A 19058-nucleotide genomic window follows, 5' to 3' on the forward strand; every position below is an offset into this window, starting at 1 on the left:
CATCCATGAGCATGAAATATTCTTCCATTTGTTTGTGTCATCTCTGATTTCTTCGAGCAGTGTTTTGTAATTTTTCGTTCTAGAGATCTTTCACTTCCCTGATTAGCTGTATTACTAGGCATTTTATTCTTTTTATTCTTTTTGAATGAGATTGCATTTCTAATTTGGCTCTCAGCTTGGCTGCTGTTAGTGTGTAGGAATGCTACTGATTTTTGTACATTGATTTTTTTTTTAATACCAAAGCTTTGCTGAACTTGCTTTTCAGCTTAGGGAACTTTTGGGCTGAGACTATGGGATTTTCTAGATATACAATCATGTCATCTGAAAACAAGGATAGTTTGACTTCCTCTCTTCCTATTTGCATGCCTTTTTTTTTTTTTTTTTTTTTTTTCTTTCTCTTGCCTGATTGCTCTGGCCCGGAATTCCAACACTATGTTCAGTAGAAGTGGTGAGAGTGGACACACGTTCTGGTTTTCAAGGGAAATGCTTCCAGCTTTTGCCTATTCAGTATGAGGTTGGCTGTAGATTTGTCATATATGGCTCCTGTTATTTTAAAGTATGTTCCTTGGATGTTGAATTTTATCAAAAGTCTTTTCTTCATCTACTGAGATAATCATGTAGTTTTTGTCTTTAGTTCTGTTAATGTAATGAATCACACTTACTGATTTGCGTATTGTATTAGTCTGTTCTCATGTTGCTAATGAAGACATACCAGAGACTGGATAATTTATAAAGTAAAGAGATTTAATGGACTCACAGTTCCACATCGCTGGGGAGGTCTCACAATCATGGTGAAAAGCAAAGGAAAAACAAGGCACATCTTACATGATGGCAAGCAAGAGAACTTGCGCAAGGCAACTCTCATTTACAAAACCATTGGCTCTCATGAGGCTTATTCACTATTACAAGAACAGCATAGGGAAACTGCCCTCATGACTCAGTTATCTCCATCTGGCTCCACCCTTGACATGTGGAGATTATTATAATTCAAGGTGAGACTCGGATGGGGGCACAGCCAAACCATATTATGTATGTTGGATGAACCTTGCATCCAGTTGATACTAAACCTCTTCCTACTTCCCTTCTCCTCCTACCCTACCCTTCCTAGTCTCTAATATTCCCTATTTATTTTATTTTGTACTTCTATGAGATCAGCTTTATTTTAGCTTCTCATGGGTAAGAATATGTAGTGTTTAGTTTTTTGTTCCTGGCTAATTTCACTTAATATTATATCCTCCTTTTCCATCTATGGTGCTGTGAATGGCAGGATTTTGTTGGTTTTATGGCTAGATAATATTCCAGTGTGTATGTATACCACATTTTCTTCATCCATTCATCTGCTTTTGGATACCTAGGTTGATTCCATATCTTGGCTATTGTGAATAAACAATAAACATGGGGGTACTGATGTAAGGCATTTCTTAACATCTTTTTTTTCTAGCTCTTCTATTCCTTATTTCACCACCAAACCCTGCACTATTTCCTCTTTTTTTGAAATAACTGATGCTTGCTTTACAGGAAGCCCCAGAAAACACTGTGCCTTGGAATTCCTAGGCACTTAACTTACAAATATAAGGGAACCAAGGATCAGAAACTGGATTTGAAGACACTGCAAGGAAGGCGTTTCCTAGAGTAACGTGTAGATAGAATTGATTCTCTAGGAAGGTGATGAACCTTGACCATAGAGTGATGAAACTGAGATGGGGAGACTACTGGTAGAAATATTCAAAAGTAACTAAAACGCATAGGGGCTGGGATGGATGGTTAGTCAGTTTATTGGCTCTAATGGCTTGTAATTAGTTTCTGATCTGGATTTAAATTACGTAGGAAGGAATTGCTCTTCAGCAGAAAAATATATGCGTCAATAGGACCTATAAGTCCCAACAAATGATTCTATATTTTATGTAAATCTTTTTTCCTCTTAAGAAGCTTGAAGGTGCTATCAAACAATGGCTGATTGTTCTGTTTTCTGTGCCTTAAGGCTGTAGACTCTGCTGTATTGGAAGAGGTCTGAAGTTATCCATCCCATCCTCCTTCCACTCCGCCCAAGTTCAGTCTTTTCTTTCAGGATGATATGACATCATAGTTACTGTGAAAAAATTTGCTTGGCTGTTTAATCATGGTAAATAGATTAGATACAAATTCCTGGGAAGTGCAAGTTGCTCTTGAGTAGCGGGGAATGTGAGTACAGTCTGGGAAAGACAGTGTGGGCAGGAGACAAATCATCCATTCTCAGGAGGACAGAACATTATGGAACAAGGCAAGCTAGGTGAAGAGTTGCAGGAGGGTCAATATAGAAAGTTCCATGGCTGAACAACTCTGAAGGGAGGAGAGGGTAGACCTGGAAGGGGGACAGCTGTATATATAAAGGGGGATTGACTTACATGGAGGGAGGTGATCAGTGTTAGCCGTTGTGAACTGGCTAGCAGATTTGCAGACATGGACTTACAGCATATTGATTCTGAAATCACTAAGCAGTGTTGTGAGTCTCGGTACGGGTGGTGGTAGGATTGATGGATGGTCAATGTATTCCAATGGAACATATAGGAAAAAGTTATTTTCCAACCTGAAATGCCAGGATTCTCTAATTCTAAAAGTAGAAGTTATTAAACAAGTAAAGATATTAAAGCCCTCTAAGAAAAGTAATACCTCAGTCCTCTCTTTGTATTCTTTTCAATAATAAGGTTTCTAGAAAAAATAAATTTTGCCACTGAATTATGAGTCTAAAAGCCACTAGGACTGGAACACATTCTTACTCATCAACACCTTATGTGAGTCTGTACTTTGAGCTTCCTTTCGAGAGAAGGCACTTCTCTATAGCCCAGTCTGAAAAAATTGTCTTCATTTTTAACCAGAAACCCTTGAAGCCTTCTTTTCTAGACTCCTGTCTTCAGTAATTATGGAGTACAGATTTGTTTTTGATGAAGATATTTTGAGGTTTTTATCCTCACAGTTGATTCCACAGAAATAAATGAAGTGCATCTTTATTTTGTGGGTGTGATGGAAAGGCACAGAAACTTGCATGTAACAGACCTGATTTTACGTCCTAGCACCACTACTTGCTGGATGTATTTCTGCCTCCAGATTGTTGTGTGTGCTGTTCCTTTCCTCCAAATATTTGCCTGAATCTCCTTCATATCATGCAGGTCTCCCTTCACTCGTTAGCTTCCACTTACATCATTTTCTTCCTATTTCTTATCAATAACCATTATATTTGTTTGGCTTTTTTTTTTTTATTTGAGTATTCTTTTATAGTCTGTTCCTTAACTAATGTTTGCCTTAGGGCAAGCAGTCATAAATACTTCTAAAATGGATGAATGAATGAAAGAATCAGTGACTTGGGGCAACTTAGTAAATTTAGTTAAGTCTGGTTTTGTTTTGTTTTTTTTCTGTTAAGACAATTAAATTTTCCTCAAAGGATTGCCCTAAATATTAAACAACGTATCATCTATGGCACATCTAGCACAGTGACTACCTAACTTCTGGATTTTTCTTTCCCTGGTAGTAAAGGATTTCTTTACAATGTTCATCTAATGGATGCTTTTGGCATTTGTACAACTGACAGATGCTTAAGTCTGATGATAGCAAAGGATGAAAAAAGCTCAAGACTTTTAACGGATTATGTGGCAACAAGAAGAAAAAAGCTCAGTGAAAATTGACAAAGAGTATTTTGTAAGACATGAGTTCTGGAAAAAAGCTAAGGGGTCTATGGTTTTCTGATCTGTTTCTATTATGGATAAGGCCTGAGAAGGACAGGGAGATTAGGTCACTTGCCCAAGTAATTAGTAGCAGAGTTGGGCTGGAACCCAGATGCCTGAGTGTGCTCTAACCTCCTACACTTCACTTGCCTCCAAACACAAATTGGTTCACACCAGTTTCAGAGTTTACAAGCTCAACAGATGGAAAGTATTAATCATTCTAGTTTCAGCTTCTTGGCTGTTTTCTGGGGGTTAAATCGCTTTCTAACTCTTTAGTTATAAATATCTCTTAATCTTTGTCATAATAACACTTCAATAAAAATAAAGTCATTTGAAGACTTTTTTTCTTTCTTGATACATTAGGTGATCTCTTCAAACATTTTTTTGTTTCTAGGCCTAAAATTATACTATAGAAAATATTTAATAAAGATGATGTATACCAATATGGGAAATGTATACAAAATGAAAATAGAAGAAAATGCTAAAAACACTTTAATATCCTTGTCAAAATTAGTATCAAATCAAAGACTAATAGTCTGGAAGTGCCAACACTAGTCAGTAAATGTGAAAAGATGAGGTAGTGCTATATATGGCTGAAAGTATGGTCAAAAATAAGTTTAAGAATTTAAAGAGTATGCTTTAAAATTTTACTTTCAATTTTTAGACATGGCCAATCTTCTAAGAAACATGGTTTGTTCTATAATAAAAAACTTTACAAGATTTAAAATAATTAAACATATTTGATACTTAATCAGTTTTATGGAAAGATTAAAATTATAGTGTGTATTAAACTATCATTCCCATCCAGCTTATTCTGAGTAGAATCATATTAGATTTCTTGTATAAACCTAGTTCCTAGGAATGAGTGGAATTTTTGTCTAATGGGCTTCTAATAACTTGCTGGTCCAGGTTATATTTTGATGGGGCTCTCCAAGAACAAACACAGTCATTCATTTTCTCCCTTTCTTCTTTTCCTTTCCCTCTAATGTCCCTTTCTCATTTTCTTACTCATCCATTCTTTCTCACATCTCTCTTCCCACCTTCCTCCCCACCTCTTTCTTTTTCACATCCCTCATGGCATTCTTCCTTTTCATTTTCATAATTTTCTCTTTGCCTCTCTTTGTTCCTCTTGCTTTCGTTTTATTGGTGCAAGTGAAGTTGAAAAAAATCACAGAAATAAGCAGTCTTAATATTTTTGGAAACCACATGGGTAATCCTTTCAATCTAAAATATACTGTAATTTTTATTAGAGATGGATGAGATCTTAGGTATAACTTATAGTATATTGCATTGATGGCCCTGGTTTTTCTCTGCAACCACATTCTTAGGGAAATTCTACTCTGTGAAAAGGTGGAACTAGATGGAAGTCTGCTTACCCCCTTTAACTTTGCTTTGACCATGTGATTATTTTTATTATTTTTGGTATTGTATGATGCAATGGGTCCATGTTTGCAAGATCTGGATAACTCAGTGAACCGATATTTTAAAAATGACCAATGTATTATGCTATAAATTTATGCACGGGTAAAAGATTTTTTCAAAATGCAAGATATTTAATAGATCTTAATGTGATAGTATCGTAAGTTCATTGACATGGTTTTAGATTCTATCTGGCAACTAACCTTTAAGAAACTACTTGTTGGCCGGGCGCGGTGGCTCAAGCCTGTGGTCCCAGCACTTTGGGAGGCCGAGGCGGGTGGATCACGAGGTCAAGAGATCGAGACCATCCTGGTCAACATGGTGAAAACCCGTCTCTACTAAAAATACAAAAAATTAGCTGGGCATGGTGGCGCGTGCCTGTAATCCCAGCTACAGGAGGCTGAGGCAGGAGAATTGCCTGAACCCAGGAAGCGGAGATTGCGGTGAGCCGAGATCGCGCCATTGCACTGCAGCCTGGGTAACAAGAGCGAAACTCCGTCTCAAAAAAAAAAAAAAAAAAAAAAGAAACTACTTGTTGAGTTTTAGTGTATAATTAAATGATAATATCCAAACTATCTGAAAAGGATATTAGAGTACTTCCCTCTTTTCTAATTACACATTTGTAGTCAATCATAGTATTTTTTTCATACACATAAGTCAAAACAGAATGTCAGAACAGATTGATTGCAGCAGACATGGGAATACAGGTGTCTTTTATTAAGCTAGATGTTTTTTTAAAATCCAAGTGCAAAACTCTACTTATCAAATTTTTAGAAAATAGTTATTTTTCGTGAAAAAATTATTACATTAACTTGTAATAAAATTTATTTTTTAAATAAGTATTTTAAAAATTCTGTTATAATTTTTGCTGTGGTAAATAGCAATAGATACAACACACATAAATAAAAGCTCTTAAAAGTTCTCAATAATTTTAAAGCATATAAAGAGGTTCTGAGATTTAAAAAAAAGTTTGGGAATTGCTGGTCTACAAACAACTTTATAATACAGGTAAAATTATATTTCCATCTTATAGGTGATGGAACGTAGGCTTAGAAAGATGAAGTAACTTGCCCAAAGTCAAATAGCTTGTGCATTATAAAACTAAGATTGAAACCCCAGCAGACTGATTTCAGAACTTACGTTTGCTGCCACCGTACTCAAAATACTTCCCAGGATTTAGAAAGCACAGAAAACTTAAGACAGCTTCCACTTAGAACAGACTTTCTGTCATATCCTCTAAGTTCATTTTTTATTTTACTGACCCTAGTTTCTTCTCAGTTCTGAAGACATGAGTCAGTTTATATGCAGAGCTGTATGAAAGTCAGAAGAAATGCAGCCCAAAGGGAGGAACTCTGGAGAATTATTTTAGACCCATTTGTGTATGTCTTTCATTTACTGTAAGTAGGACAAGGAAGGGAGATCTCAGGCAGAACTTAGTGGGCTGGGGAGGGTTGGCTCAGTTGGCCAGGGTAGGTGACAGGAAGATCCAGCTCAAGGACTGGGGTTTGCCCTGCTCCACATCTTTAGGTCAGGAATATCCCAAAGATGGCACTTCTGCATCTTACTCCATGGCAGGTACTGACAATCAGTTATAACCCTCTTTCTCACTGGGCTCAGAGGCAGCCTCTGTGTCCTTTTCAAAGCTGGGTCCTATATAGGCACCTCTGCATTAACGACATGACATAGATAATAAAACCTGATCACCATTCTGGCTTGAGGTTGTATATGTAACCCCATCTGTGCAGCTGGTGTATCTCAGACAAGCACAGAGTCCATCATAAAGTTGTGTGTGACTCACTCCTCATATCGGAAAGGCAATTCCTGGCCTGTCTGTGGAGTTTTCACTGGTTGCATTAAATTGGGAAAAATTTGCATAATTTTCCTCCTATACATACGGGATTGAAGCTTTTATGCTGTTCATGTCCCTGTAGACAGAATGTGTAGTAGTTGATAACATGGGCTCTAGAGTCAGATGATCTGGGTTTGACTTTGCAGTGGTATTGTAAGGATTAGATGACTTTACATAAGCAAAATACATTTCACAGTACCCAGCATAATGTTCATATTAACTATTATTATTATTGGCTAAAATCAGCTATTATTATTCTTATTACACTGTGGCAGGTTCCTTATTTAGGAAAATATCAATAATTTCAAACAAGAAATTACAGATTACCAGTTCCAGTGACAGGGAGGTTAGGTATTGGTGGTTTTCCTCTTATCGAAAGTAACCAAAATAAATGGATAGAATACGAAAAATATTTTTCAAATTCCATCATTATGTCAGCAAGAGAGGAAGACATCCACAGAGGTTAAAAATGAAGTGAAAGTGGGCATCTCAAAGGCAAATGAGCATCAAAGAAGATTCTACCTAAGAGTATCTGACAAACGTTGATAACCTTGAAATTTTGTTCTGTTGGATGGACAGGGCTTAGAAGACAAGGGATAAGCCTAAGGTTTGTCTAAGGTGGATCTAATAAGAGACCCACAAATAAAACTGGGACACCAGAGAGCTGTGTCCTCAGTTTAAGATTAAACAAAAACAAATCTGTCCGGTAGAATTGGAAAGCAACGAAACTCATTTGGCTTTACCTTGGTATTGAGGGAAAGAAGAAAAATTCATTCTGACAATTTATAACTAGACCAGTCTTCTTTGGGATTTGAGGATGAATGTAAAGACTGAGATGCAAGAAGAAATGGTGATCAAATATGTAATCAAATATAAGTAAACACTGATGATATAAAGTAACAACCACAGTTACAATGCTCAATTGGTGGAAAAAATCAAAACAAGATAGAACCAAAATACTATGCAGCTATAATATTCAAGTTCAGGGAGTGGCATTAATTAGATTTAAATATTTTAAGGTCTTTATAGTGTTTGAGAGAAGGGTAAAAATATTTATGAAATTTAGAGCTTGTTAAGTATGTCTATAAAAAAAAATTAGGCGTGCCACTAAAAGAATAGATATAACGAGCTCTCCCTTTCTTGAACACCTCTTGAATTCTTCTCAAGTATGATGGGCACTTAAGTTGTATTATCCAAGTCCTTGCAGTTAGGTCATAAAGGGAAGCAAAGGTTCTCACATATAAAATATTCATTAATGAACTAGTTAATACTAAAATTAGTCTTCTTGTAAGCATCCCTCCCCATTTTTTTCTACATCCATGATTGTAAGTATTGGAATGCAAAGTAAATTGAGTACTAAGTAAAACTGCAAATCTTGTAACAGAGTCAAGATAGCAAAAATTTAGTGAAAGTACAATTAGAGAAATACTTAAATTGCACTTAAAGCTTTTGAAAAAGGAGTATTTGGCAGAGTCAGATCGGTTAACAGCTGAAGAAGAGTGAATCAACTGAGAGGATAACACGACTAGACAGTTCAAAGGAGAATGATTTTGAAACATTAAGAAAGCCCTTGAGAAAACTGATGAATCTTATTGTCTCTCTAACTGTATTAATTATGGAAAAAGCTAAGGAGCTGAAAAAGTGACACCCAACTACCATAATTTAAAGATGAAAGAAGTTTGTATCTCATGTAACCATCTAGCTTTTTAAGATCAATCATGGGTCCAGATTCCCTAAATTTCTTCCTTCTCTTAAGAAGTGATGCTTATTTGCATAGTCAGAGCTGAATCATATGGCATATCCATGTTTTAGTACAAAAAAAAGGAAAAAAGAGAAAGTCCAGGGCAAGCAATTTCCTTTTAAACAAGTTAAGATAGAAGGTGTGTATACATCACTTCCCCCCACATTCCACTGGAGAGATATAAATCACATGACCACGCCCAACTGCTAGTAAATCTGGGAAATGTCTCTAGCTGGGTAACAAAGGGCCTAAGAATAAGGGGAGAATGGATTTTGGGCAAAAGCTGATAATCTGTTTCATGAACACTTATGCAAAAATTGTGTGATCATAGTCTGGAAAAAACATGAAAAGAATGATGTACATTTAATTAGGTCTGATAAATTATGCCTACCCAAATCAATACCTGATTCATTCTTTAAAAGAGATCACACATATCAATACACACATCTCATAAATTCAGGTAAAATAACTTTATTTTTAAAAATGAATCAAACACAGTGAGATTTTACTAGATTATGATGTGCTTAATAACCCTTTTTATTTTTATATTTTCTAGTAGGATGATTAGAAAAATTCTTATTTCTCCTCGGTATCCATAGATGGTATGATTCTCCATCCGCAATCTTTGAGTTCAAGAATTTTAACCAACCTAATTTTTGTCTTTCTATTTCTATTTTTGACCATTATGTATTTTGGTCTGAGATAGAGCAATTTAATTTCAATTCGTGGTTCCTAATTTTACTCTGGTTGCACCTAAGTTCTGGGGCCTTAGATGGCATCCAAGAATTATTAAGGGAAGCTAGTCCTCAGCATTATCTGTCTAACCTAGCATTTGCTGAAACAGTCATTAGTCATTTATTTGGGCCTCATTCATTCAGAGAATACTTAAAACATCTACATATGCCTGGTACTGAAAATAGTGTTGGTCAAGAGAAACACTTCAGTCCCTTTTCTTATGGAAGATAGTGTTTAGTACATTTCGGTGCATTGCAAAAAATTCTGGCCCAAGGGCAAAGCCAAGCATGCCCATGTGTAGAGAAAGGGGTCATTTAAAAAGCTTATTCCCAAATGAGGAGAAGGAAGTTAATGATAAAATGAAAATTTGTGGATTATTTATGATTTTTCATTTTCAATGATTTTTCCATTCCACTTATAACCTATGAAAATTGAGAATTGGTGATGTTTAGAAGTCAGGAAAGATGTAGAGAAGATGAGTTTAAGTGAGAAAGTGTGACTTCCCTTTCTCCTGGGTAATTCCTCTTTTAGTGTTAGGGTGCCTGGAGAAGGTCCTCTGTAAACGTTCAAACGAATCCGGTAGTATTTAACCAACCTCTTACCACATAACCTTCACTTCCTGGTTGCTGTGGATAACAAGGGGAGTATGAGACACAGTTCTGAAAAGTTGGTTAGAGTCTCTATGCAAAGAAAAATTATAGCCAGGACAAGCAGGAAAGAGAACTGCACTAATAAAAGAACACTGTGGCAGAAATAAAGCCAAACCATGAGAGGGACTAGTTTTCAGATTTGCAGAAAGGAAGGGATTCACAGAGGTGATTGTCAGATGGGAGAACAGTGTGGTCAATTAATTGCAAAGGTGTGGCAAGAAACGTGGTGGACAGAGGGTTTAGGTGGCAGGGAGAACAGGCTTGGCTGGAGCTAAGGTTTGGGTAGAAAGTGTGATTCTGTAGCCATGCTCTCTCTTCATCTGCTCATGCTGCATAGCATTGCAAACCTACTCCCATGCACCCAGTTTAATTGCATTACTCTTCACTATAGCTTAGGGAGTGGGAGCACTGGCTGTGTAGCCAGACAGACCTGACTGTCTTACTCAGTGTCTAACCACTGCTTACTAGTGTCTAACCTCAGATAAGTTACTTAACCTCTCTGAACCTGATTTTGCTTATTGCCTTGGACATTTCTGACAGTTAAATAAGTGACCACATGCAGTCAGTAAGAGCAGCTGCCATGATTATGGCCTACCAGTGAGGGGATGAGTGCTGGGACCAGGATGGTAGCATAAGGCATAAAAGAGTGAAGTGTTTTAGTTTCAGACAGTTGTGAGTGTTCACATTCCAGCTGCAACAGCTGCCTCACTTCCCTTCTAATTCCCACTCTGCAGGGATTAAATTAGATCATGAATATACAGTGTTCCACACAGGGCTGGTATACCAGTTAGTGCTTTTGGAAAATGTTTCCTTCCTCATCACTTATCCACCCTTGTTTATTTCTAAATTGCTGAGCACACATCTAGTCTTCTAGTTGTGTGTTTGTGCATGAAGTAGGGCAATGGACACTTACTAGGATGTCTGGATAGTTCTGGTGAAACCTGTTGGCACAGTTTTGTTATGATCTTCTCTTTCTCTCTGACAATGTCCTAGGTTTGGACAATAAATTACCCTAGTGCTACTCAGGGCCTTTTACTCTCTAGTGATCTGGTGTGATCCTAGGCTGCCTTTTCTGAGGAGGAAATCACCTGGGGGCTTTGTGCTAGAGCATGTCTTTGCAGAGTTACTGCTGAGTTGACAGGCATCCCCCAGGCAACCCCCTCATGTATGTCTTCTTCATCATCTGGGGGTCCCCTGGGTGAACTGTCCCACTTTCTGCTTTCAGCCACCACCCATTCTTTCCCCTGGGGTTTCTCTCCTTTGTCTGGAGCTCTTGCTGGAACAAAACACAGACATAAGAGAGTTTCCCCCACCTGCTTTCCTACTTGTTTGTATTGTACAACACAATACAGTCTTTTTCTGGTTGTTAGGTTTCTAAGATATGTCTAGGAAAAAGAAGACAGGGCAACAAAGTCACACACAAGGAAAAGTTCCAACTCTTTATGACATACTAAAAGTTATCCTAACCTTCATAGACATTTGAATAGAACTAGGGTTGGTCTTTCCTGGCCATCTTCACTGATGTATCTCTTCCAGTGAACTTCTGAAATCCACCTTTAACTGATTGTCTTTTCTCTCTATTTTTATTCTTGGGACTTTATGCAATGGTTTCCTCACTATTTTCTTTAGCTTATTTTTTTTGGCGGCGGGGGACTTAGGTACTCAATAAATATTCTTTTCTAGAATGGTGGTAAGCAATAGAAATGAATTGAAATGGAGCAAAGTTGTGTAACTGAGAGTTTTAAAGAAATGTTCATTCCCACCAAGAAAGAAACCCTGGTCCAGCCAGAATGAAACTCTAGGTAATAATACAACAAGTGTAAACGTTTGTTTAAAGCTGCATGCCAGGTACTTTACATGCATTATCTCACAATCTCACAGCAACCCTGTCAACTGAGGTGCTAGACACAGTCATTACACTCTTTCCCACATTTATTAATAAGAAAAACAAGGCTTCAGAAAGTTAGATAATTTGCTCAGTTACTTCCATAATTCTTCCATTATGGCTGAAAGGCTTGAGGCAAGCTGGGATTTAGACTCAGGCAGGCTGTCTCCAAAGCTCTTGCTCTTAACCATGACATTAGACTGTCTCCCCAGACTGCAGAAACCAGAGACTCCACCCAGAGATATAGCCAGACTTGAAATGGAGAAAACTTTGTGGGGGATGGGCCTTGGTTTGGGGTAGGAGTGGCCCTACATTACTGAAAAGAGGCACTACAATTTGATGATTAATTTCTACATGTCTCACCGTGGTCTTGCTTTTTACCCCACTTCCTCTGATAGATTTTTGTGCTAGTTTTAATAATCAGATTTCATTTTACTTTTAACAGCTATTCAAAAGTCACCACTTTGGTGACTTTTCAGAAGGATCACCCTCCTTTCAACCTTAGTAGGCATTGGTTTTTCATTGTAATTCACTCTTGCCAAAGTATGTACTATGACAGGGGAGGAACCATATCACCAAAGACATTGATATGTTAGGATGCACTTTGCTTGATGGAAGAGGCTGCTGTACCTATGTGGGCTCAGGGAAAGAATTTTGTAGGCCCTAAAACCTTTAAATCTTGCTAATTTTAAACCAATCCTTCCTCTGAGGTCAGTCTGGGGAAAGTGCTCTTGAATACTCCCAACCTTTGGCCTTCCAGTATCAAGACCTCAGTTGTCTGATGGTATCGTGTGTGGTTATTTTTCTTTACTGATGCAACTAACTTTCCCTGATTAAGGTTGGGACTTTTTCCCTTTGGTCATTTCTGACCCTTTTGGTGAAGTTTTCATATCTTGTCTTTTGCCTTGTATGTTTCCTTTACTTAGTCAGGCTTTATTTTAGGTTTCATTTAGCACTTCCTACCCACCCACCCATGGGAGAGTACCCATCATAGGAGATCAAGGTTTTCATTCTGATCTGTAGTCAAAACAACTAGAAGTAAGACAAGGACCATACACTGGTGGCCTACTGGAGGGAGAAAATATACCTCCTTGATGGGTTCTTTTAGTTGGAGTAAATCCAGGATTATAAGGCTACTATAGCTTTGGAGATGACTAACTATAATAATAGCTAATGTTTATTGAACATCTATTATATTCTATGCCATGCACGTTGCCTGTTTTGCCTCACTTAACCCTTACATAAAGACTTGACAAGAAAACTTCCAACTTTAAGAGAGAAAAATCAAGGTTTAGAGAAGTTAAGTGACTTGCCCAAGGGTCGTACAACTAGTAAATAGTGGTCCTAGGATTAGGATTCAGCAACCTTAACCTCTATGCTACTGTGTAAAGAAAAATATCACATATAATGAGTTAGTCAAGTGCATAACCTTGGCCAAATTGCATAACCTCTCTGTGCTTCAGTTTTCCTTGTCTATAACATGAGTAAAAGCAAGTGACTCTTGGATAATTATTGAGGTGCTTATATGAGGAGCTGGGCAACACTGAGCTCTTCATTTATAAAGTGTCTCTCCCTATCTGCTCCTCTTTGTTCTTCCCCTTAATCTCAGTCAATGGTGCCACCACACAGTTACTCAGCCCAGTGACCTCCCAGTTATTGTTGATGCCTTGATTTCTGTTACTTACCATATCTAATCCAGTAAGTCTTACTGCTCTGCCTCCAAAGTATATCTCAGATCTGATAATTTGTCACCCTCTCTTTTGCCATGGCTTAGAAGTCAAGGCACTTTACATCTTACCTGGGCCACTTTACATCTTATCTGACAGTCTTATCTCTTTGCTTTAAATCCTGTTCCATTGTGGTCTGTTTTGCCACACAAAACCAACTGGCTTTTAAAAACATGGCTGGCATGGTGGCTCATGCCTGTAATCCAAGCACTTTGGGAGGCCGAGTGCTGATCACGAGGTCAGGAGTTCGAGACCAGCCTGGCCAATATGGTGAAACCCCATCTCTACTAAAAATACAAAAAATTAGCCGGGCATGGTGGTGTGTGCCTATAGTCCCAACTGCTCGGGAGGCTGAGGCAGGAGAATTGCTTGAACCCAGGAGGTGGAGGTTATAGTGAGCTAAGATTGTGTCACTGCACTTCAGCCTGGGTGACAGAGCATGACTCCATCTCAAAAAATAAAAATTAAAAAAAATACACGAATCTGAAATCACTCCACTAATTGAAACCTTCCAATGGCTTTCCATAAAATTTATGATCCAAAGGCTCCATTCAGTCTAGCCCCTGCCTGCTTGTTAATGCTATGGCCTGTCACTCACTTGCCCTTCACACCTGCTTTATTCGGCTGTAGCCACTTTGTTTTGTTCAAGCGTGACAAAGTTGTTTTTGTTGTAGGGCTCTCAGACTTACCAGTACCAGTCCTACTGCCTCGAACGTTCTTCCCCTAGCTCTTTCCCTGGCTGACCCACGTGAAGGCTTGGCTTCACTATCATCTCCTCAGAGAGGCCTTTGATGGTACAATCAAAGTGATGCCCTTTCTTGTCACTGTCTTTGTAATTGCTCTGTGGGTTTTGGGTTGATTTTTTGTGTGAGTGTGAGTATTTGGGTCACAGCATTTAATCACTTCTTAATTGTCTTTGTCAGTTCAGGTGACTATAACAGAATCCTATAGATTGGGTGGCTTAAACATTTATTTTTTCATAGTTCTAGAGAACTAGGAAGTCCAAGATCAAGGTGCCAGAAGATTCAGTGTCTGATAAGGACCCTAGTCGATTTGTAGATGACGGCCTTCTTGCTGCATCCTCACAATGGCAGAGAGATCACCTTTCTTGTGTCTTTTCTGATAAGGGCACTAATTTCATGGGAGCTCCACCCTCATGACCTAGTTACATACCAAAGGTTCCAAATATCACATTGGGGACTAAGGCTTCCACATATGAATTCTGGGGGGACATAAATATTCAGTCCATAACACTAAGGATATTAATTTATCGGCGTGCACATTTATTGTCTGTTTTCTCCAACAGGAATATAAACTCCAAGAGCGTGGGTACTGTATCTGCTCTTTAGTAGGAACTAAATCAAGAGCTTTTAGCAATGAAAAATGTATAAATGAGCAAAGTAAGCCAAATTCAAAGCTTGTGTGCAGTACCTACCTATGTTTAAAACAGGATAAATTCCTTTATCTTTTAACTCCTCCTAGAGTTTTTGCTAAGAGAGATGATCTGAGTCCTGAGATCCAATTCAGTTTTATCTGGGGGCTTAGAGTAGCAGAAGAAATTTTGCTTTTTTAAAAAAAAAATCTTTTTTTTCCCCAAGAGAACAAATATTTGAAGGTTGCTGGGTTTCTACTGCAAACAACCACTTTGAATGAAATCCCTTTGTTTTGGGAAGGTGAACAGATGATCTTTATTATTTTTTAAATCTTTAACATTTTTTTTATTTCAATAGGTTTTTGGGGAACAGATGGTGTTTGGCGACTTGGATAAGTTTTTTAGTGGCAATTTCTGAGACTTGGGTGCATCCATCACCCAAGCAGTGTACACTGTACCCAATGTTTCATCTTTTATCCCTCAGCCCCTCCCACCATTTCCCCTGAGTCCCCAAGTCCATTGTATCATTCTTACGTGGTTGCATCCTCAAAGCTTAGCTCCCACTTATTAGTGAAAACATACAACGTTTGGTTTCCCATTCCTGAGTTGCTTCACTTAGAATAATGGTCTCTAATTCTATTCAGGTTACTGCAAATGCCATTGTTTCATTCCTTTTTATTGCTAAGTAGTATTCCATGGGGTGTGTGTGTGTGTGTGTGTGTGTGTGTGTGTATATATATATATATATATATAATACAGGATTGGGCAGAGGATGGGAGCCAATTTACATATATATATATACATACATACATATAGTGTGTGTGTGTGTGTATTTGATGTGACATATTTATGTGTGTATTTGATGTATATATATATGTGTATGTGTGTATATTTGGTGTGATATATATGTGTGTATTTGGTGTGATATATATGTGTGTATTTGGTGTGATATATATGGTGTGATATATATATGTGTGTGTGTGTGTGTGTGTATATATATATATATATATATATATATATGGGGTGTGTGTGTGTATATATATATATAGATATATAATTTCTTTATCCACTTGTTGATTGATGGGCATTTGGGCTGGTTCCATATTTTTGTAATTGTGAATTGTACTGTTGTAAACATGTGTGTGCAAGTATCTTTTTCATATAATGACTTCTTTTTCTGTGGGTAGATACCCAGTAGTGAGATTGCTGGATCATATAGTAGTTCTGCTTTTAGTTCTTTAAAGAATCTCCACACTGTTTTCTATAATGGTTGTACTAGTTTACATTTCACTAGCATTGTAAAAGTGTCCCTCCAACCTTTTTTTTTTTTAACCACATTCATGCCAATAAAACAGATGATCTTTAAAGGTAAATAGCCACAAATTTCTGGGGAAACCCAGGTGTTGTGAAATGGTCTACAAGCAAGTATTTCTTACTAGTTTCTTAAGGATTATATTTAAGTCAATAAAAACCCTGAGATAATCACCCTTATGCAGTGATAAGGAATTTTAATATAATACAGTTGGCAGTTGGCTCCCATCCTCTGCCCAACCCAAGTGAAATGATGCAGCTAAAGTTCTTTCGGTGAAAATGGGAAGGTGTGAGGAGGTTAGAAAGGGCCAACTTTGTGATAGTTGGGACTTTCTCAGTTTAGTATGTAATCTATCACATACGTTTTATGTTTCTTATGGCTTTTATAAGTTTTTACTATTAACCAATTCTCCTACACAAGTAATAAAAGAAAATGAAGAAACTTTTATTTTTCTAAGCAGTAACTAAGAGACCAATGAGAAATAATTTATGTATATTTGCTAAATTGGCAATAACCGAATCCCACATTTTACACATTATAGAGGAGCTTCAGTGTAATGTAAGGGTTAAAGGTGGGGAATGGTTTTTCTTTTCAATTTTAGGGGAATTTGTCCCTCGTATCTGGGGCAGGGATAGAACGTTGGGTCATAGAAACTGAAAAGAGAGTGTAAAAGGAGAGGGGGCTTCTGAGTATAAGAAGCCTTGGGATTTTTTTTTCATCGGGAAGCACTGATTTGGCTTTCCCACTGCCGTCTGGAAGTTGTGAGGAAGTGGGCGGTGGCCCTTGAAATGGTGTACTGAGTTCTTGGGTGCTGAAAGTAGTCATTTCTAGTAACTGTGGAGGGGATCTAACTCACAGCACATAGGAACAAGCAAATAGAGAGGTCAGTCTGGAATATCAAAGTGATTAGATCACGGGAGGGACCTGAAGATTCAGGAAGAACAACAGTTCAGAGAGAGAACAGCTGACAGAGGTGACAAATATCAGCCTGGACCAATTTGTGGAGCACGTGAGCTCTCCCTGGGATTCCCAGAAATCCCTGGGGAACTGCACTGAGGGGTGTGACAACATTATCATACCATGTTACGGTCTATCTAGTCCAGCACTGTCCAATACAAATATCACAAGGCAAATAAAAAATTTCGGCTGGGAGTGGTGGTTCACGCTTATAATCCCAATACTTTGGCAGACTGAGGTGGGAGGATTGCTTGAGGTCAGGGGTTCAAGATCAGCCTGGGTAACATAGGGAGACCCAGTCCCGACAAAGAATAAAAAAAATTAGCTGTACATGGTGGCATGTTCCTGTGTCCCAGCTACTCAGGAGGATGTTTAAGCTCAGGAGTTCAAGGCTGCAGTGAGCCGTGATGACACCACTCCAGCCTGGGCAACAGAATGAGACCCTGTCTCAGAAATTTTTTTTATAGCAGTCATATCAAAAAAGTAAAAAGAAACAGATAAATTAATTTTAATAGTGTTTTATTTACCACAATCAATCCAAGATATTATCATTTAGACATGTGGCCCTAGCCTAGTCATTTGCTGATAAAGCAGCTCTCTGAAAAAATTTATGTTTACCAACTTCCATGGTATGAATACTCTCATCATGGTCAATTTTAAGCTACAATAATGATAACTAACAATTATTGAATGCTAATATGTTTCAGACACGGTTTCTTTGTGTGTGTGCCTTCTACCCATATTTATTTATCTGTCATTTATAGATGACTAAATGAAGGATAGGAAACTAAATAACTTGCTTAATTAGAAATAGTAATGCTTTTACTTGCATACAGATCTGACTTTTGCCCAGAGTGTCAAGAATAAGATCAAGGTAGGATCAGAGAACAGTGGGGAGCTGGAGGGGCAGAAGAAAAGAAGGATGGAAACTCTGAATAAAGCTTCACCCACTATCCAGTCTAATTCTCTTCATGTATTGAGCATAGCTATGGAATGGTGCTGGAAAAAGCAGGGGACTATGATGATGAATTGGGCTTGGAGTTTCTCCACCTAGGGCAGACAAGCACATACATGCATAACCCTGACACAGGGCAGACGATGGTCTGTGCTAAGAGCATAATTGCTCTTCCCCAAACTGACTCTGGAGCAGATGGGAGGTGGTGTCGTTAGAAATAGGGTTGAATCCTGGGGAGAGAGATTTTTGGGACCTGGAGCTTGGGCAATTCCTATAAGGACATCCTTTGGGACTTCTGGGTCAGTGATGAAGCAGAAAGTAGAGATCACTTCCAAATATAACCAGGGTGAGTTTGAGCCAATAAAGGTAAGAACAGCAGAAATCACCAAGGAACATGACAGATAGTAGGCAGAAAAGGTCTACAGGAATTCCTGAGCCAATCTATATAAAGCTGCAGAGGGGTGTGTGTGTGTGTGTGTGTGTGTGTGTGTGTGTGTGTGTGTGTGTGTTATCTGCAGAAAGGACATACCCCAAAGACTTCTGAGCACAGCTTAAGGAGGCACAAAGGAGCCAACAAACTGTATGCAGTGGTAATGAGTGTGGAGATAGGGAATACTACCTTCAAAAAGAGAAAGAGAAAAAAATCATGGCTCCTTGCTGTACTTCTCTCCATCCTTCCTCAGTCTCTGATCATAAGGAATCACCTCATGTGGTTCTTTATGTGGTAGGACACTAAATAATTATTTTTTTTTTCCTGG

General features: G+C 38.1%; 1 protein-coding gene across 1 annotated transcript in view; it reads left to right on the plus strand.

The window, feature by feature from the left end:
* TNFSF4 (TNF superfamily member 4) overlaps positions 1–19058 on the plus strand; it is a 111123-nt gene that overhangs the window by 57939 nt on the left and 34126 nt on the right. The window lies entirely within an intron of this gene.

Source organism: Saimiri boliviensis, chromosome 19 (assembly GCF_048565385.1).
Source record: "Saimiri boliviensis isolate mSaiBol1 chromosome 19, mSaiBol1.pri, whole genome shotgun sequence".
Classification (NCBI taxonomy): domain Eukaryota; kingdom Metazoa; phylum Chordata; class Mammalia; order Primates; family Cebidae; genus Saimiri; species Saimiri boliviensis.